General features: G+C 41.5%; 1 protein-coding gene across 2 annotated transcripts in view; it reads left to right on the top strand.

The window, feature by feature from the left end:
* The window catches only part of htr2cl1 (5-hydroxytryptamine (serotonin) receptor 2C, G protein-coupled-like 1), a 226417-nt gene that overhangs the window by 44902 nt on the left and 159429 nt on the right, over positions 1–22086 (top strand). The gene's annotated exons all lie outside the window — the stretch shown is intronic.

Here is a 22086-nt window from a genome sequence, read left to right as displayed (position 1 = left end):
ACCTTGCGGAATTCCAAAACAAACTTTGGTACGTAAGGACGATTCATTATGAACGTGAACAAACTGAAAACGATCAGATAAATAAGATTTAAACCAGCTCAGTGCAGAACCTTTTAGGCCAATTAAGTGATCCAGTCTCTGCAGTAGAATTTGATGGTCGGCCGCTTAACCTGTCCGTCTCCTCTACACGACTTATTTCCACCCTGCCAGCGGTACCGTGTAGAACGGTCCCTAACTGCGGGGAAAGGGCTTCCCCGGAGAATCTACCAAGCTCATGTTTTATTGGTGCCGTAGCATTGTTCCGACCTCTCATTAGTCCGACGTCCCGTTGTTCCGATATGTGATTATTATTGTATTTGTGTACCATAGAGGATCAGCAACGCAACAAAAGTAGGCTACTGGTCGAGATACAAGTGCCATAGAGAGGAGAGAATGAAACACCATAACCTCCTGTTATTAACTCTGGGGTTGGGGTTTTGTGGGGAGCTCTCCGCGGTGCTTAACGGCTCCCGGCGGGCGTATTTCTGCCTTGATGGTGCGCAGCGACCGGCTCTGGGTCAGCTGGGAAAGGCTTGAGGCGAAGCAGGCTCACAGCTTATGTGTTTGCCACTTTCTTTTTCATTTTAACCCACACCATGATCTTTTCCTAACCCTAACCAAGTGGTTTTTGTGCCTAAACCTAACCAGACCTTAACCACAGGGCATCATGATGATTTCAGAACAAAGGGACTTAGGAACAATGGGTTTAATATGGTCGGAACAATGGGATGTCGGACCAATGGGCTGTTGGAAAAATGGGCAGACCCCGTTTTATTTGTGAATAGAAGATCACAGGTTAGGGTAGAACCAAGCGGAGCGGACGAGCGGCGCAAAGTGACAGGTCTGTGAACGAGGAGCGGAAATTTTCACCCGCTCCGCTCACATGCTCTGGTTCGGACCACATGATAACATCACCATTTCCCACACCTAAGACATTTTAACAACATATGCTTAGTCTCCATCAGGCTGGCATGTCTGATGTTGCTTTTTCCTTTCATGAGATATGCAGACTTCCTCCCCAGCTTCCCCTGCTTGAATCTGCTTATATGTTGCATAGATGTTCTTATGATCAAAGCCTGAAGTGTAGCCAGTGCAGCAGCGAGCTACATAAGCAAATGGATGTTAATCTGCAAGGAGCAAACCAGTCATATTGTCAGAATTATTAATGAACAAAACGGCCAGTTCCCTAGACTGAAGCACTGTGCTGGAGAGCACATTCTGTAGGGCTTAGCAAATATCAAACTGGGGCTTTAAATGGAAAGAGTATGGGAAAATAAAGTCAACAATGTGAGTGATTACTTTTAGAGGAGCGTAAGAGGGAATGGCAGAATAATCGGATGAATTGAAGGCAGCAAATAAAAATGACAAATTAAAGAAAGGGAGAGGCGAACACGTGAGACGTGAGAGATACAGAGACAGCTGAAGGTTTGTAGAGAAAGAGGAATTAATGATGCAAATGGATGGACAGAGGATGACAGAGTGAGAGATGGATGGTGTAAATAGCAGCCTGCTGTCCACTGTGTCCTTTCCTCATTGGCCTTCACTGAATACATCAAATGTTCCACCTTATATTTTGTCATTATGCCACCAAGACAAATTCCTTTTCATTTATTGTCCTCTGTGAGCAAAGTGACTCTAATTCTGCTGGTGATGGAAAAACAAAACAATAGCGTGACAGTGAGAGCGGAGGGAGCAGAGACAGAACGAGGGAGCGAGACGACATAAAGCTCATGAATGAAGTGAGTAACGACAGCTGGGCCGAGAAACGACTGATCGAGGAGGGACGCGGCAAATGAAGGATGAGCGCGGGGAGGGAATAACAATGAAGCTATGATTCAAAGTGGAGTGAATGAACGAGGGAGGGAATGAACGGCTCAAGTGATGGAGGTGCGGACGGGTGGAGAGATAAATTGAGCGATGACGAGGTGGAGAAGGGAGAGGAGGTGATGACGGATGGGGGAGAGATGAAGGAGACTGATGGGAGGGACAAAAGAGTTGATGGAAGTATTGAGTGGAATTTAAGTTGTGGAACGCCCTTTGAAGAAATTATTGAAAATCAATGTTTTCAGTATCAAAAAAGTGTCACAACTAGTGATTTATTAACAATGGTGGTTTGGAACAATATGACAGTGGTGGAATTTAAGTAAGCACATTTACTCTCGTACAGTTTTGACATACTTGTACTTTACTTGAGTATTTCCATTTCATGCTACTTTATACTTTCACTCCGATTCATTTCAAAGGGAAATATTGTATATTTTTACTGCTCTACATTTATTTTACACTTATAATTACTTTTTACAAATAAAAAAAGGGGTGTAACAATACACGTATTTGTGTCGAACCATTCTGTACCAGGCTTTTGGTTTTGTACCAATTACAAGCCGAACAATATGTTGAACTAATGCTACTACATTTGGAAAAAATATGTACAGCCTGCGGTCAACAAGGCAGCACACACCACATAGGCTCTTCCACCCCAGACCCAACACATTCTCACTACGACCTCGTCACATATTGACGTTTTGGTCAAGGACTTTCCACGTCTACATATGGCGTGCAAGGTACCCTGGGTTTGTTGGTTGTTGACGTTCTGGGACACTATCAAGTTCTCGTCTTTCAAGATACATATCTGTTTTCACAGGAAATTTAACGTTTACATACAGTCTCTTTCAAAATAAACGCACTACGTCGGTACAACACTGCAAATTGAGGTTTTTTTTTCCATCAACAACAAACATACATGGTTGGGTTTCGGAAAAAAGAATAGGGTTTTGCTTTAGAGTTTCATGGGATGCGAACCCCTCTCTCTTGGCTGAAAGTCGGTGTTTGTTGGACCCATGCACCACCCCTCCCGCTGGCCCCACTAGGACATTTGCTGCCTTAACTTCCATCCTTGTCCTGCCATGTTTCCCACTGATGCTGCCAGGCGTCGTTAAACTATAATGGCAACTGACAACGTATCATGCCGACGTTAAAGGATGCCTTTTTTGGTTGGTTTCTGCCCAAGCGCGGGATTTTGTCAACTTCGGAGTGAGATTGAGCTCCCAGACCATAACATTCTCCTCCACTGAGACACACCGGGAGGCACGCTATGCTAAGCTAGCTCATTACAAGATGGTTGCCATTACCAGATCAAGTAGAGGATCGTCCAATAAATTGAGTATAGCATTAGTTCGGAGCAAACCTCCCTGCCCTTCCATGCGCCTACATGGAAAGCCTTAGGCAGGGGGAGCAGCAGCAAAGACCCCCCTGGGAACAGAACAGAGAAAACCTCAACAACAACAGCAACAACAAGTAATGGAGCTGCTCTTGAAGTACATTTTGTTGATAATACTTCTGCACTTCTACTGAAGCAACAATTTGAATTCAGGATGTGGACCTGTAATGGAGTATATTTACACTGCTGTATATCTCCTTTTACCGAAGTAAAGGATCTGAGTTCTTCTTCCACCACTGTTTACTGAACATATCACTCAGTGGTGAAGGATCAGGCATGAGTCTTGTTTACCTGGCCATGTTTACTGACCGACCACCGACTCTTGTTCTCCCTGCTCTCCCAACATGCAAACGTGACCTTACACAATATTGAAAGCATCAGTTTAGCAGCTGCTGCTGTGCCCTCTGACCTCTCCCCATACATCTCTCGGGATAACATGTTCCTGAGCTCTGTACACACCAAACGCATTACCTCCTCGCTGTCTAATAAAAGATGTTCTCTCTTCATGGGAGGTGACTCTCACTCCCCGCAGAGACATGAAGGTGCACATTGTTTTTCCTCCGCCGTCTTTTCTGCATAAACAAAATGCAAATCAGCAGCTGAGGCCCGCTTGGCACCGCACAGTTTCTTAATTACTTTTGCTCTTTTGGCTTCGTTTCCAACAACAAAAAAGTGTCAGCAGTGCAAGATGAATGCAGGAATCTCTGCGGTGATTACGACTGTCTTCTGTACTGATGCACAATACAGACACGGAGGAGGACTTCATCAGGAAGTATGTTTATGTGTTCATCAATACTCTCTCCAAGGGGAGTAATCAGCTTGAGGTGAAATTTCTATTAGAACGTTAAGTTTGTATAAAAACCAAGTTAAGAAGGATTTATCTACAGCTTTATAGCTCTACAGAAACTGATGTAAGAATTACATTTCGACTGCATTTCTGTAGTTTGGCTATTTTAACTGAAAAATGATTAAATCAGTTTAAACAAATTATCATCCAGTGCTCCTTTGCATTATAAAATATACACTGTTTAATGGAGCTTTAAGTGAATGGGATGTTTGCACTACAGATAGTTATCTAATGACCCAGTTTTCAACCAATTTATTGTATTTTTAGCTCTCCAAAATCCAAGGTGTCGATGGCCAAAATTCCAAACTTAGGGTTTCAAAAGTCCACAAGTTAATGACTGATGCCATGGTGGCTACATACAATATTTATACACACAAATGCAAAAAGTTGGTGGCCATGGTTTAAACAAAACAACACCAATTGTTGGTCTGACTTCGGACACAGACTCTGATCTCTGGCATTAATGTTTGATGAATTGAATGCCCATCCACCAAACCATCCTGCACACCCTTCCTTGCCAGGACAGTAAAATGCATCACTACTTCCTGCTTTTGCAGTGAACATTACATTATGCTCACATCCTTCACAATCATCCATTAAGAGAATAATTCCAGGGAAGACTGGGCTGTTTTACAGAAATGTCTCAAGAGCAGTCATAAAAACAAATAATGTTCAAAATGTGCTTGTCAAGAGTAAAGTGCGTAGGGTTCCTGCCAACGTATTACTATTAGACCTGCTGACTTCGCTGAAGAGCTCCAACATCTCTGCTTGAGTCCATGCCAAGTTGTTCACACAGCTGGTAGAGTGCCTGTTAGGGCCTAGACAGCATGAGACTGGGCAGCAGTACTCATGGACCGTCCATACATTGTCGGTGTACCTGCACAGATGCTCGACTAGCACAAAGCACAAGCGCTGCTTGTTTGCGAGCGCTGAACCGTTGAGTATAACTTGCCAGGTACAGTATGCATTCATGCGTCCGACACTTCCAGTCTGCGATGATTGATTGCGAACAGTGAGATGAATGACTTCTGCACTGATCTGGTGAAACTCATCCCGCTGTGAAGAATTAAAAACAGGTTAGAGGTCCCTGTCCCCTGCAGATTGTCAGCAGCTGCCATCCACCCACTGATGGAAATTAGAACCTGACAGTCATGTTTCAACTCAGTGTTTGAAATTCATACTTAATTGTGCTATTTTTAGTGGGACTCTGAAATGAGCTTAAAAATACTTGTAGTTTTGAGTGTAAGATTTAGTTCATCAAGATTTTTCAGGCTCATACATTCATGTATCTTACATATACCTAAGAAAAGTCATGCACCACAATTCGTATGTAACCATTGTAATAATGAGTCTGTAATTTGTGTGTATACCAGGCTGCTATCACGTGACCAATGCGTTGACAGGACAAATGAAGGAGGTAGTTCAAAGACCAAACTTCCGTGTAACGAGACAGGTTAAGGTGATGGATGGGTCAAACAAACACAGGACCAGGACCAGGAGACTGGTGCCTGTGTCCCATTTGAAACCAGGTGATCTTAGACTTATTTCAAGGTTCAGCATCACCATGTTTCTTTTCCTAAACCTAACCAAAGCAACATTATTTACCTAAACCTAACCTATGTAACTTCACTTGCCTAAACCTAAACACCACATTCTAAGTCTGAGTTGTCACATATCAACGTTTGGTCATTGACTTGCTGGCTTTAAAGGACATCTGACGCCGCAAGTCACTGCCCACGAACAGGATTTTGACAATTTCGGAGTGAGACGGGGGTCAACCTAAAGATGTCCAACCATGTTTCTTTATCTAAACCTAACCAAAGTAACTTTACTTAAAATACATAACTTCAATTAAGTGAATAATGTTATTCATGGGATGCTGATTTGTTAGATATCATATAAACCGTTTTATGAGAATACGTTGCATTTTTACCCTTCTGTTTGATGCAACATTTGTTCTCCCTCATGTAAAAGAGCTTCAAATCCTCCATCAGTATCTTTCAGTCCAGCTGCAACAGATGCTTCAGCTTCACCAGAGCTGACCAGCTGCTGGAGAAAGAAAGATTAGTGTAGAAAAAGGTAGGGTTAGGGTTGGAAATAATGAGGAGAAAGATTCAGAAGTCAATGAAGGAATAAATGATGGACAGTAGCAGGGAGAAGGAGCATGGAGCGTGAACTGAATGCATGAGAGGGGAAGAATTGGAGAAGATCAGAGGGTAGACGAGAGAGGCGAAGAAGAGGAGGGAAGTGGAGAGGTTTGGATGTGAAGCTCAGGGAAGCAGCTCGGGAAATAGAAGATGATGAAAGCAGAGATGGAGATGGATGGAAAATACGCATAAAAGAGGTTAAAGTGTAAGAGTGAAGGTAGTGGAAACTGGAGTTTCCATGCAGCTGTTATGACGTGTGGTGAAAAGATGCTTTAATGTTGAAAAATTACAGAAAATTATAGACAGACTTTTATCTCAGTTTTGTTTTGGCTGTGTGTCGGCGACAGAGGTGGCCAGAGGTATCAGTTTTCAACTTGTCAGTCTTGTGAACATGATTGCTCAAGATTGCCTTGAGGGAATTTTTCAAATTTGGCACAAATGTCCTCTTGGACTCAAGGATAAAGTGATTGGATTTTGGCAATCAAAGGTTAAGGTCAGTGTGACCACATTTCTGTCTAATTTTTGTGAACCCAATAATAAGAATGCCTTGAGGGGATTTCTTAAAATTTGGCACAAACGTCCATGTGGACTTTGCTATGAACTGATTACATTTTTGTAGTCAAAGGTCAAGGTCACTATGACCACATGTGCATCTCATTCTTGTGAACCCAATATCTCAAGCACGCATTGAGGGAGTTTCTTTAAATTTTGCACAAATGTCCACATGGACTCAGCAATGACCTGGTTAGATTTTGGTAGACAAAGGTCAAGGTCATTGTAACCATGTGTCTATTACATTCTTGTGAGCCCAATATCTTAAGAATGACTGGTGGGAATTCCTTCAAATTTGGCACAAACGTTCACTTGACCTCAAGGATGAAGTGATTAGAATTTGGTTGTCAAAAGTCAAGGTCACTGTGGCCATGTGTCTATCTAATTCTTGTGAACCCAATATCTCAAGAACACCTTGAGGGAGTTTCTTTAAATTTGGCACAGATGTCCACATGGACTCAGCTATGAGCTGATCAGATTTCGTTAGTCAAAGGTCAAGGTCACTGTGACCACATGTCCATCTCACTCTTGTGAATCCAGTATCTTAAGAACGCATTGAGGGAATTTCTTCAAAGTTGGCACAAACTCAAGGATAAAGTGATTTTATTTTGGCAATCAAAAGTTAAGGTCAGTATGACCTCACAAAACATGATTTTGACCATAACTAATTTCATTGTCAAGCGGTGACATTTTATATCCAAAAGGTCAAAAGTCAATTTCATTGTGAAATCATAATGTTTGTGGTCATTATTCAAGGTTGTACTAAACTGTCCTAATTGTATAAATATTCTGTGCTGCCAGGTTGAAGATGTGTTTGAAGAATCCAATTTATGGCTTCCTTGTAGCAACATCCATATTTGAAGCATTGTCAACTGTCATGGCTACATGTGAGTCTGAGCAGACATGAATGTATACTGCTACTGCTACTTGACTGGTCCGTGGAAGCATACAACTGCAAGGCAGTAATTCTAGCTTTTCTGACAACTTAAAAATTGTATCAGAACACACATGCACAAAAATTGGAAGGAAATGTACCTGTTGACAGAGTGTAGGCAGGGAAGATAAGGTTGATGCAAAAGGAGTAGGAACAGAAATAAACTGGAAGGAAATGGAAATAGAAAGGAAAAGAGCAGAAGCAGAGAGAGTCTGACAGCATACATGGCAGAAGCTGCTGAAAAGATCAAAAGAAGAAAAAACAGACACTCGAGGAAAACCACTGTCATAAGAAATAAACCAAAAGATAGGAACGCTCACTTGAAGACGTAAATCACTACACGCTGTTCTGGTATTTGAATATTTTCTGGCTCATTTTGTCACAGTTTATCATTCATGCCACTACAGTGTTCCGCTGAGAGAGATGTTACAGAGGAGGGGAGGTATGTCTGATAGCAGGTGATGAGCTCTGCTTAGAGAATCAGTCGAGGGGAACAAATCTGACCTTTCACCCCGGCATGTTGCTGTAGAGATAGCTGCAGCCTCTCAGACCGACAGAGCGTAGAGCCATCCACCCACCCCTCCTCCTCACCCACTTTAGTGAGCGTGTATGTGTGTCTGTTTTTGCAGATGACAGCACTTTCTCCGTCTCACTCTGCCTGTGTTTATATATCTGTCCCTCTATTTGCCATATGGACGTCCCCCGCTGTGTATCTTTCTCTCTTTCATTCAATGTGTAATGTGCTGTAGCGGACTAGCAGGCTGCGCTGGTGGCATGCGATGAGGAGGGAGGAGGTGTGACACTGAGCCGCAGATTTTATTTTCCTTCTTCGACCTCCCACGGAGTTTCAAAAGAACTATTTTCTCTTTTTTATTTTCTGGCCCATACCTTTCTTCTGGTCATCTCCCTATTTCAAAAAGTTTATTTAGGTGTAGGTTGAGTTTTTTATTTGGACTTAAAATGTAGATTATGATTAAACAAATTAAAATTTGTCGGATCTTTCTTTCCAATTTCTGTCTCATTCACCAATCTCTCTATTTTCCTTAATTTTCTCTCTAACCCTAACCTCCTCAACCATCCCCTCCTCCATCATCAAAATGAACACCAACTGTGTGTGTGTGTGTGTGTGTGTGTGCTGGTTATCATCACTATGACAAGGTAAATGGGTCTCTCTGTCTGTGTGATCCGCTGCACGTGCTCATAAGACCTGTATACATGCATGAGTGATCATACAGAGAAACACGCACATGAACACGACAGGTTTCCCTGAGGTATTTTTAGTCATGCAAATCTCCACTGTTTATTTAGCCCTGCGATCACGCAATGCTGTATGTGTATGTATAATTATGTGTATGAGACTGTAATGTCTGTGACCTGAGATGCATTAGGCAGTTTGGTAGGTCCACTGTGCGTGTGGTTTTGGTCATAGACCTCTTTAATGTGATGTAACTCCTGTTGAAATCAGATGGGATGGTGAACATAACAAGGATGGCAGGATTATTTTAAAGGGTAAGCCAACGCAGTATCTGTTAAAGAGCAAATTGTTGTAAGGGCAGCGCAGTGGGATGTCTTGAAAATTTTTTAGTGGCTTTGTATGTTTTTGTCACCACCATTTTTGTCACCATTGTAGTCTGAGGCCAATAAAGCAAATCAACAGAGCCGGGCTCTCTTTGCCCGAGCTGGCTTGACAAACCCTAAACCCCAAACAGAGATAGCAGGTACTACAAAGGTGGTTATCAGCTTGCTCTGTTAAGCAGGATTCATACAATAGCGTCTAATTGTACTTACGCCGTAGCTTGACGCACACCTCCCCAGAAATATAACAACACATTTCGGTGACTCAGACCTCCTGTCTGTTTGTGTAAGCTGACATTTCCCTCAGTGGAAACAAAGCTTTTGTTTACTTTAATTTCACAGATAAGAAACAATAAATTGTGAAGACAATAAAGCCTCCACAAAATAGCATTTTAAGTCCTATGTGTGTGATTTATCCTGGCTTCATATGAGCAGAGAAAATCTCCACTCCTTGCTAGGCTAATTTATACAATGTAAAATGCATAGGCTTGTGCTAATAACGTTAGCATGTTATATTTGTTTGGAAAACGTGTTTAGTACAAGACAGTTGTTTTGTCAGTGAACCTTGTGAGTTGCAATGGAGCCGAATTTTGTAACGTTACCTTTGTTAAATGTTGCTGTTGTCCCTGGCTTCATATGAGTTGAGGAAAAGTCTGCTAGCCACTAGGCTAATTTATACAATGTAAAATGCCATAGGCTTGTGCTAAAAACATTAGCATGTTGTATTTGTGGGGAAAATGTGTTCAGATAAAGACAAGTGTTTGTCTGTGAATGCTGCGAGTTATAGTGAAGCTGATTTGTGTACTTGTGTTTGAAATTGTCTCTATTAAGCCATGTTTAATGTGTGTTTAATGTGTGTTTTGAATCAACTAATCTTTGCAGCACATCACAGAAACCCTGACGTTTTGGAGGTGTAACTGCAAAGTGACACAGACACACCACTGAACAAGTATAAATGTTCGCAACGGCATAGGCCTTGTGCGTAGGCTCTTCATAGAGCTGATACACAAGTATAAATCCAACTTTATTCTTAGCATTGTACTAGCCTATATAATTTTGTTAATGTGCATTTGTTTTAAAGCTAATTGAACTTCATCAGATGCTGTTTAAGTACAGCTTGAACTGATTCAGATCAGAAAACACTCTGGACACATTTCTAATAGAGAATTTTGTATCTGTAGTGTATTTCTATCCAGAGGTTTTGAATTTGAGCACTGTGAAAGAAAAGCTGAACTTTTGTTTGTGAGGTAAAGTGGTCTATGCCTCCAGTAGTTTCATCAATACTTGAGGTCGGTCTAAGAGTCTTTATCGATTTCGCACCATTTACCCAGTGAGTTACAGGGAGAAATAACTGTTTAAAGGTGCGATGATTAACTGAAACTGTGATAACAGCTATTTATTACAATCGCAAAAGGTGTGAGAGACAAAGACACACAGACAAAAGGAGGGAGCAGACTGTAAAGTAGCAGTCGGCGCATATTGAGGCTCATTAGCTGGTACGCTTCCATTGAGGCCAGCTACCGTGAGTGGAATCCAATACTTCTTCTCTAATAGCCATGCACACACACACACACACACACACATACACACACACACACACAAACATAATGGTTATTGACATCTGCCCACTCAGCCTATCGATACATACGCTATTGCTGGCTTTTCCCTCTGAAAAGGACACCACAGCTACTCTGTCACCATTTTTCCTTGGTTTAATGTACATGACACTGAATCTGAATGTCACCCCTGAGCATCCAGCGGCAACATGCTTCGCTTCTTCAATTAATTAATTACAATTAACTGGAGCTCGATAAGCCATAACCATTTTCTAGAATCGGACTCATTTTAGGAAATGTCTGTTTTCCTCTACAGATAGCTAAAGAATACAATTGTGCACAGTAAAATATAATTAACTGTTAAAATCATCTTTGAATGCCAAATTCAATCAAACTGAGTGCAGACAGAAAGACAGTTTTCAGAGGAGCAAAACCCATTTTATAACCTGCTCCAGACAGGAAAATGACAGCGTTCTCAGCTGCCTTTAAACTGGCCTTTCGTCATATTTCTGTGCCAAGCAGAAGCGATTGGTCATTAAATGGCAATTTAAACAGCTGATGATCTTTTAGCCTTTGAATCCAAACTGTAGACGTGTTTCCAAATATCTCCTGGCTACATCAGCAGATGGAGAGAAAGCAAACCTGGCTCAGTGAGGCAAAGAAAACTAATGTGTACGTCACGGTCAGTTAAAGAAATCCAATGCACTTGTTATGAACTTTGAAAGAGCGGCGAGCATTTGATTGGGGGGAATAAAATATTAATGGAAAGAGAAGCGAGAGGGGGAAAGACGTATGAGAAGTCAATGAAACGTACAGATGTTATTGACGGGGTTTTTTTAAAACAGGAATATTTCTTTGTCACCTTGTAACATGCAAATGTGTGTTAATGTGCATCCTAACAGGCTTATTGATGGATTCTGTAGGAAACAGATCAATGTCTGTATCTTTGTACAGAGACCAGTGAGTGATGCTAACTAGCTCACTTTGGCAGATGGCCTGTCTTTGCTTTATTTTATTAGGAAAGTAGATTAATAGTGCAGAATAGCATTATGTGCTTTGCTGGAATCTTTTCTAAATTCACTGTATGTGATAAAGGATGTATAGTTTCAGAGAGGCGGGGGGCAGAAGCAGGTGGTTAGATAAATACTGTGGAGTCATATGAATCATTGGAAATGAGAAAGAGTGAGGTTTATTACTATTCTGCAACTGAAAATGTGTAAATTCAGTTATCTAGTCTTGGGGGAACCTCTTAGCATGTGAAAACAGTTAATGTAATGCCCTCTGTAGCTCTGGAGAAGGGTGTCAAGTCTGAAAAAAATGAACCCAAGTGATGTCATTGGTAGACATGCCACGATAACAGAAATTTAGTGATTGCAGATACCAAAATCAGTTGAATCAGGAGATTGTTCTGAGAGAGAAGAATATGTATTTACATGTGCACATATGAGAAATGCAAAAAGTGTTATGCCGGGTACACACTACACGATATCAGTCCAAATCCAGCCCGACACAGTGACGTACGGTGTCTGCATGCATGGATCGGGGGCGACAATGAGCGTCGTACGTGATAATCCATCATTTGATCTCATGTAGTGTGTCATGGTAAATGACAACCGACGCCACGTCTGGGACGCCTCACGACGTTCCAACAGAAAGTGTAGCATGTTTGATTTTCTGTTTGTCGTTTACGACTGCTCGTCACCAGTGTTGCCACAGTTACTTTGATAAAGTAATCTGATTAATGATTACTGATTACTCATTTAAAAAATAATCTAGTCACTGTAATGATTACTTTTTTTATAAGTAACTAGGTTAGATTACTAGTTACTTAATTAGTCACTTACGGCTGCTGGCACCACCGCCTCAACATAAAAATGACAACCGGTTTTACTTATACGCACAGTGTTCAGCGGCAGCATTTCCTCGACAACATACCGCCCGTCCAGCCTCTTCAACTCTCCCTCACTCACTGGCTGTGGTTTTGCAGCACTAAAGTCCAGCTTTTGTTGTTTGGTGGGTGGGTGATCTCTGCAGAAGTCGAGGCCGAGGCTTTGCTCGCAGCTCTCTGAGGTACTTTCTCTGTGAGCTTGACTGTGCTGTACCACGATTACAAATGTTTCTTCAAATTGGACGTTGTGTTTTTGAGGCAGGATAGCATTTTGTTGCCAGCACAGAGTGTACAAGGAACATTAATATTCTTGTCGTCCTTAACTGAAACAAACTCAAAATAATGCCGGTATTTCCAGCTAGAAAACGCTTACCTCTCATCTTGCTCCATTGCTCTGGTTGTTTACGTTTGGTTTGGGGTCGCGTGTTAAACGTGAGCTCTGTCGCTATCGACAAGCTCGTTGTCGTGATGCCTGCGTGAGCTGTCGCAGTCGCACACGTGACGTCACTCCCCGAGACAGAAGAAAACAGCAAATAAATATATTTTACTATCGAAAATGACCAAAAAAAACCTGCATTCTGTCTACGTTATGAGGTGGCATAGTACTGCAATAGTAACGCACAATCACGTGGATAAGTCAGTTTTATCTCATTACTGGTTTGGAGATATTAACGCATTAGATTACTCGCCGGTAACGCGTTACTTAAAATGCGTTACTTAACGTGTTACCGCCGAGTAATCTAGAGTAATCACTACTCGTCACTTTACGTTGCTAACTCCCTTGTTAACTGTTTGCCTCCAACACTGCGATCATCTGCTGCTGGTTTATTGGAGGTTCACAGCAACAGCCAGAAGATCAGGGATGTAGCATTTGTCAGTTACGCCTCAAAGCTATTGTACGCACTACCTATAGATATCAAGGAAGCTAGCTCGCTAAATATTTTTAAAAGAAAGCTAAAAATGTAACTGTTCACTTTTGCCTTTAACTAGCTCTAACTTTCTTAAAGTATTTCTAGTTTTGTCATTATCACGAGGTATAGCAAAGTGAATCCTCCACGGCTCCTCACTCTCATCCAAATATGGTCACTTGTAGCTCCAAAAAACCCCCAAAAGAAAACAATATGGCGACGGCTAAAATGCCAAACCTGAGGCTTCAAAACAGGATTCCACAAACCGATGTCTGACATCACCGTCCGCTTCTATTACAGTCATTTACCAAGCATGGTGAGTCTATGCTGTTGAACTGCATCGTGGGAAGTGTAGGCTCTTGTATTTTCTTCTTTTTGTGAGCTCCTTCTCTTTTAATGTTGTTTATGTTCTAGTGTTCAGCAGGGCTCTATTTATTCATGCTGAAGCGTTTGGCACAGGTCATTAGGTTTTTGACTTGTTTTGGTCCTGCGTGCACTGTTAACCAATCTATTAGTCTTATGCAAGATGAGTCTAATGCAGTCTAATTAAAATAATGTGGAATATAAATTTAATAGTCCAAGCTAGAAAATGTTTGATACGGATTGTAATTATATAATCTGTAGTAAAAGTACAGGTTTTTTGCAACTTCTATCCCCCTCTGCCTACGGCACAAAAGGGTGCCATCGTATTTTACCTTTTTGCTGTCAAGACAGCATCATCTTAAAATGAAACTCCTGAGCTGCCTCAGTGATCAAAGGCAGCACAAATACCTGCTCGCGTGTGAATGTGTATGTATGTGCGTGTCAGAGACATGTTTGATATTCTTCACGGGTAACTGGATCAATTAGTGATTCTCGAACATGCACACATTCCCCCGAAAATTCTCAACCACAGGTGCAACAAAGAGAATTCAAGTGTTTGATCTTTTTGCCGCAAAAAGAGGAACATTTTTCTCTGGCTACCACACACACACACACACACATGCACAAACAGGTCATCTCTACAAATATATTGAGAACACTCCACCTCACAACCTCCACCCACTCACACAAACAAAAACACACACCTACATACAGCTCTTACCAGTCAGGGTGTTAAATTGGGTTGTCAGAGAAGCCCATAAGGCTTGCTGGTTCTTGCACCCTTTCAGCATGTCTTTTCACTTTTGCACCAACTAGTGACACCAGTTTGCTCAAACCGACGTCTTCAGATGCAGAGAGAAGGTGTCAAGGAGATGACAGAAACTTCCAGACCTGCTTAGTCAGATCAGAGAAGGACCAGGGCCGTCTGGAACACCAGAATCAGAGAGGCGCCATAAATATACTTGAAGGTTCTTGAACGGTGCCTGGGTGACAGGCAGACTCTTGCCAAGATTTATACATATCTGAGGGGTGACTTAGAGGGTGAACGCGTGTGTGTGTTTGTTCGTGTGTTTGCCAGTCCTTCCTTATATCATCCACCATCTCAGTCTTTTGACAACAGAGCTCCTTCAGACCTGGATCATCAAAAGCTAAACACCTTTAATTAGTGTTTTAAGTGTCTCTGGCTGCGGTTAGAGTGTGTTAATTACTGTACAGGGCATCAAGTTAACATAAAGTTTCCACTTTATAGTTAATGTACAGATCATTTTTGACCTTTTATAGCATTGAACCTCAAAGTGAAATAAGATGATGATAAACCAACTTCCTGGTTCTATTTTAACCTACTGTTAGTGCTGCAACATATGACTATTTTCATTTATCAGTTATCTTTTTTTGATGATCTGATTCATGTCTTAGTCTATGAAATGCAGTTTTTCCCTGGGGATGTGTTTGAATTGCTTCATATTCTTGCCAGAACACCAAACAGACAGAACAAGCCAAGTAGGACTTTGACCCAGGAGACTTGAGTTTGTGTCCCATGTGAAACCAATATTAACGCCAAACCATGATCATTTTCTAAACCTAACCGTGTCATTTCAGAGCCTAATGCCTCGTTTTCACTTACGTATGTGACTCTACAGTGTGCCTTGGATTGTTCTTGAAGGAGACTTGCATTTTATATTATTTGATTGACAGTACACTTTTCACAAGATGGAATAAACACAGTACACGTTAAGTGTCCAAAGAGCACCTGTATGTGACTGCTACTTAGACCCAGCAGCGCTTCTACTCCTTTGTCTTCACAAGCTTAAAAGACTTTAACGTTTTGTTCTACACATTACAACACCCCTCAATTTTGAAGCTATTAGGTGTCCTAAAACAGGTGGTTTCTAACAAGTGGCTAAATGAGACTACAGAACATCATCATGCCGCATTGCGCCGAATACGGCTTTACAGCTTTGCTGTGGTGGCAACATTGAAAGCATGTGATCATGGTGTAGTTCTTTGATAGTCTAACATTAGCTTTTTTACTTTTGGCACTTACATTTACTCTACAAAAATCATAAAAGTGGTGTTCATTGGTAAAAACTATCTTGCTGAACAAAAGGTCCACATATCATAAACTTCTGTTTGCCCCAGAGCTTACTGTCTGTAATAATCCTAAATGGCTTTTTGACGAACCAACCAGAGTGACTCTAACACATCTTCTGTGGGGAGCTGTAGCTAAGGAGGTGGAGCGGGTAGTCCACTAATTGGAAGATTGACAGTCCGTTCCCCAACTCCTCCAGTCTGCATGTTGAAGTACTCTTGGACAAGATACTGAATCCCGAATTGCTCCCAATGGCTGTACCTTCGTTTGTAGCAGGTGGTACCTTGTATGTTCACCTCGGCCACCAGTGTGTGAATGTGACAAGTGGTGTTATTGGCTTTGAGTGGTTGTAAGACTAGAAAGGGGCTATACAAGTGCAGGTCCTTTTACCATTGTTGGGGATCCTTGATTCGTAAATTGAGCCGCCCAGATTATGATGGTATAGATTCAGGGGTGTGTGGGAGGGGATGGGGGTGGGGCTGGGAGTCAGCAAACTTCCTGTTGTTTAGTCTTGAACGTGAGGGTGTCAAATGTCTAAATTCAGATGTATTGGGGGTCCATAAACACAAGGTCTAATCCAGTAGCGCTACTAGTGAACGGTCCAGCTCCAGCTTCTAACACTTGGCTTATGTGTGATTATGTGTAAGATTATAATGGACACAGCAGACGTATCCCACTGCCACTGTGTGCCATGTAATCCTGTTGTTATAACCAGCCATTTAATAGGCCGATAACATCCCAATCAGGTGTAGAAAATAACCCTTGATTTTCCTTTCAATCTTTGTGCTACCCTTTGTGCCATCTTCACACCTGAACAGCTGTGCAAGATCGCACCTGCAACATGCAACAGGCACTGACTCAGTCGTTCCCGGTGCGATTTGAGAAGTACATCAAACGAGACAAGAAACTTCTGCCATGACGCAGCTTTTAATATAATTGCAAATTACTGTAGGGATGCCACACAAACCTGGAGGTGGAGAATGACTCACACACGTCTTACTAGCGTGTTGCTATTAGCCTTCTGACCCTGTAGGTCAGATGGGAGAATTGTCTCTTACACACACAGACACACACCTGCATGTGCACATCCTGTCACACTTTCAGGCTTATTTCTTATTCCTTCACATTCGACTTTTATTCCGTTTGACGTGCCACTTCCTCGACAGCACACACACACGCACAACTTGCCTAGTTTTATATTCATATATTCAAAACTGCTTGTTTGCTTTCATTTGATGATGTTGCCCCGAAGGCCTGATTGTGCAGGTCTGTTAGGAAAGCCTCTCTGCTCTATACACTCGCCACACGTACAGTATACACACTTATTTATTACACAGATGTAAAGTTTACGACACAACACACATACACTAAATGATATGGTGCCTGTGTGTTTCCTCCAGCACATGCCAAATCTAATTAAGAAAATTGGTGAAGTGAGTCCGAGGTTGCCCAGAGGTCTATAAATGTACTACAAGTGTGTTTCTCGGAACTTGAAGTGGGAATAAAAGGGATTAGATGAGGTCAGTTTAAACAGAAAGGCTTTTTGATGGAATAATCAAAATGAACGCAGAGAGCTGTGTCAGCTTTGGTCCTTCAGGGTGAAGCACTTTTGTTTTTATTTTTATTATAATTACCATAAATGCAGTTCAAAGTAACGATGTATTAGTACAAATGAGGATTGGCACAGTTGTTTTATATGCAGCGGACACTGTTTTATCCGATTGTAGCTGCTGCTGCCGCATAATTAAAGTCTAGCAGCGGCAGCAACACCCACAGTGCTGCTCCCTCAGCACTTCTGGATTCATCATCCACCTCCGCTAAAGGTTAGGGAGATGCTCCTGAACCTGTATTCAAAGATTCAGAGGTCTGACTGATGAAACAGTATGAGCAATATATGCTCACAGTCTATAGTCCCGTTTAGTTTCTGTGTCTGTGAGTCATAGATATGGGAGTCAGTTTCAATTTACTTTATTTCAGTGGAATAATCCGCTCTGTGTCAAATGTACAAACTCAACACAGGACACAAACACAAGACAGAAGTGAGTAATGATGGTCTAATGCCTCGAATGCAAATGTGCTGTAATTGTTTTTTAATTGTAACCAGAACAAGAAAATGTGACAAATGTGTCACTGTCCCAGTATTTCTTGCTTTTCAAACTGACAGGATGTTTTTGTCAAACAATGTCAATATCAAGAAAACCTAGAGGTTCAAAAGAGGTAGAAACAGCTTATGTGTTATAAAGAAAAGGCTGTTTCATGTGGATATGTAGCTGACAGTGACATGAGGCTGTACTCAGGACCAGTGTTTCTTGACCTACAGTTTACATTTGCTAAATTTGCTAATATTTGCTAATTTCCACTAAACAAAGTACAGGTGAAGCTGATGAGAATGTCATTTGGAGTCATTAATATCTGCTGACTTTTCATCTAGCATAATTTGGTGAAAATTCTAAATCGTCCAATACTTTACCAAAGTTGCATATATGACTATTGGAGAGTACTAGTGACAGGCACTTTTTAATGTTGTGAATTGTCACAGTTTTAAAACATTTAACATTTAGGCTTAAGCAGGATTTATACTTGTGTGTCAGCTCTATGCAGAGCCTATGCACATGGCGTACGTCATTGTGAGCATTCATAATTGTGTGGTGGTGTGTCTGTGTCACTCCGCAGTTACACCTCCAGAACACTAGTCAGTGGCAAGTTTACTTGATTCAAAACACACATTAAACACACGTTAAACATGGCTTAATAGAGACAATTTCAAACACAAGAACACAAATCAGCTTCACTATAACTCGCAGCATTCACAGACAAACACATGCTAATGTTATTAGCACAAGCCTATGGCATTTTACATTTTATAAATTAGCCTAGCTGCTAGCAGACTTTTCCTCTACTCATGTGAAGCCAGGGACAACAGCAACATTTAACAAAGGTAATGTCACAAAATTCGGCTCCATTACAACTCACAAGGTTCACTGACAAAACAACTGCCTTTTACGTTTTACAAACAAATATAAAATGCTAACGTTATTAGCACAAGACTATGGCATTTCATATTGTATAAATTAGCCTAGCGATGAGTGGAGATTTCCTCTGCTCATATGAAGCCAGGATAAATCACACACAAGACTTAAAATGCTGTTTTGTGGAGGCTTTATTGTCTTCACAATTTATTGTTTCCACTGAGGGAAATGGTTTCAGCTTACAATAATAGACAGGAGGTCTGTGTCGCTGCAACGTTTAGTTGCATTTCTGTAGAGGTGCACATCAGGCTATGGTGTAGGGTACAACGTAGGTTTGACGTTGACGCAGAGCCTATGGCGTAGGTACGGCGTCAATTAGACGCAGAAGTATACATCACACATTTGGCAACAAAACAACCTGGTGAGGTTCAGGAAAAGATCACGCTTTGGGTTACAATAAGTATGTTTGTTACTTACCTTAAGTTATGTACACATGTGCATAAGATAATGTGGTATGTAACCATGTCACATACATAAGTTTGAAGTTGGTTGGTTTCACACAGGATACATACAGTGATCTCCTGGATCAAAGTCCTGTGTTTGTTTGACCTACCCACCCACCCAAGCCTCCTCCCTATGCGCATCATGTCACCTCACTTCCTCCTTTGCTCCCATCATAAATACTACGACCACTGGAGGTCGACGCCTAACAGTAAACATAAATATGGGTCCTAAGAAGTTGCTTGCACAGACGATCTACTGTGGATTTTTTGAGAGGATGGTCTCATTATTACAATGCATCCTGAAGGGAACAGGGATGTGTGTAAAGAATCCATGGTAATCCATCAAATACTGTAGTAATGGAGACATATTAATAAAAAACACAAATGTTAACTTCATGGTGGCCCTAGAGGGATCACCAAGTCATTGGGGTACATCATCTGGGAACCATGAATGTTTGCACCAAAATCATGTTCCAGTCCTTCCAATTAAGATATTTTACTGGACACGTGAAAACCTTCACCTGCTGCTGGCACTAGAGGAAAAGTCAGAGGATGACTTAAGTCAGTGGAACTCATCTTCTGGGGACCATGAGTGTGTGTTCAATCCAATCACCAGAATAATTGTTGGCATTGAATGTATCTGGAAAACACAGATATGTTAAACTTGTACATTTCATGTGTAACAGATATGTTTCAGTTGCTTTATTTTATGTTGTGCAACACTGCAGTTAACCTGTTGTTAGGTTTAAACACAAAAACCACTTGGTTAGGGTTAGGAAAACATGTTTAGACTTGAAATACCACAACACATCTGGACATGTCCATTTGAAAAATATCTGCTTTTGTTGGTCTGAAACAGTTGTCTGCTGCTGTTTTCTGCTTGCCTTGGTGTCACGCCATCTGCTTTTCCCTCCTCCTACTAAGGATAAACTCAACTCATATACATGTAACATGAACTGCATCATACGTAGAACGACACGCATAATGTCAACATTTTAGTCTTGCGACTGAGAGGTATATTTCAGTCTGAATCAAAGTGGTGAGTAGTTCTACCAGCTGACATCACCATCCTTAGTGCCACACTGCCAACGTGGCTGAAAATGCACAGAGTAACGATGAAACAGTTGGCAGCTCTCGCTATTCTGATCATAAAAAGTAAGCATTAAGCTTCCTGGCTGTGCTGTGGGAGTGTTTGAGAGTTGGACACAAGTACTCTTTGTTGGCAGGTGGTTGTTATGGAAATGAAGTGAGCAGATCATCGTTTCTTTGTTGATAAAACTCTTGAGGTTTCTACAAAACAGTTATGATCCCAGAGAATGTTACAGACAGCTTTCTTCATTCATTTGTCTGTTTATTCGCCCAGGGGTTACACTCTGCATCTTCATTTTGCCTAAATGGCCCGATTTTTCAGAATTACACTGATTGGCCCGAGGGAAATTAGAGATATAACTTTTGAGATAAGGAAGTCTTCACCACGCTATGCAAAGGATGCAAAATGATTTTTTGAACACAGTTATGATGCTGACTCAGACTCCCTAGCCCACACGATCTTCGTCGAGAGCAGAACCTCGGCGGGCGTGCTTTACAGGAAAGCGTCTAGGATGATTGAGTCATCGGGTGGAAGGAGAAGCGGGGAGGGCAGAGGGCAGCTGCGAGATGAGCAGCAGACAGAGAAAGGAAGTAAGCGAGTTCATGAATGAGAGAAAGATTTAGAAATTGATACTCTTATTGGATGAATAAGATGTGAAGGAAAACGGGCATGGCATCATTTTTGTGTCAATTCTGTGCATGCATAGAGACATTTTAGCATCACAGGATATATATTTTTTCAGACTTACTACAACACAAAATATAATTCATGTACTTGCAGAGTATTTTTGTTCAAAATGTCCTGTTGTGCGCTCAAAGTTGAGTCACAAACATAACTCCATAGCCAAGGAGACAGAGAGACTCTGGCACCAATATATAGTCTTTCATCTTTGCACTTAAGTAATATAATCCACGTCAAAAATATTAATAACCTGTCACCCAAAATCATTTGAGAAGGTCCACTGAGTACCTGCGCCTGTTCAGTTAGTCTCTCAACCAATAAAGAGGAACGAGTGCAAGGTGTTTGCAGACAGGCCCATGGGGGCAATACATCATGTGCAGGGAGCAACATGTTCACTGTTGCATCCTTTGATTGCTTTTATAAAGTGAGGAGACAATATAGATGTGTCAATACTAATATGTGCTGATAAAGCACTTCTATATGCTTTGCACTGTGTGTCCAATCTAAACAAACTGCTGATCTACTGGGATTTTCACACACAACCATCTCTAGGGTTTACAGAGGATGGTCCGAAAAAAGAGACGTTGAGAGTGAGCGGCAGTTCTCTGGGTGAAAATGCCTTGTTGATGCCAGAGGTCAGAGGAGAATGGCCAGACCGGTTCAAGATGATAGAAAGGCAACAGTAACTCAAATAACCACTGGTTACAACCAAGGTCTGCAGAAGA

The sequence above is a fragment of the Epinephelus moara genome, chromosome 17 (assembly GCF_006386435.1).
Source record: "Epinephelus moara isolate mb chromosome 17, YSFRI_EMoa_1.0, whole genome shotgun sequence".
Taxonomy (NCBI): domain Eukaryota; kingdom Metazoa; phylum Chordata; class Actinopteri; order Perciformes; family Serranidae; genus Epinephelus; species Epinephelus moara.
Note: the sequence above shows the minus strand (reverse complement) of the source record. Positions and strands in the feature narration are given on the sequence as shown.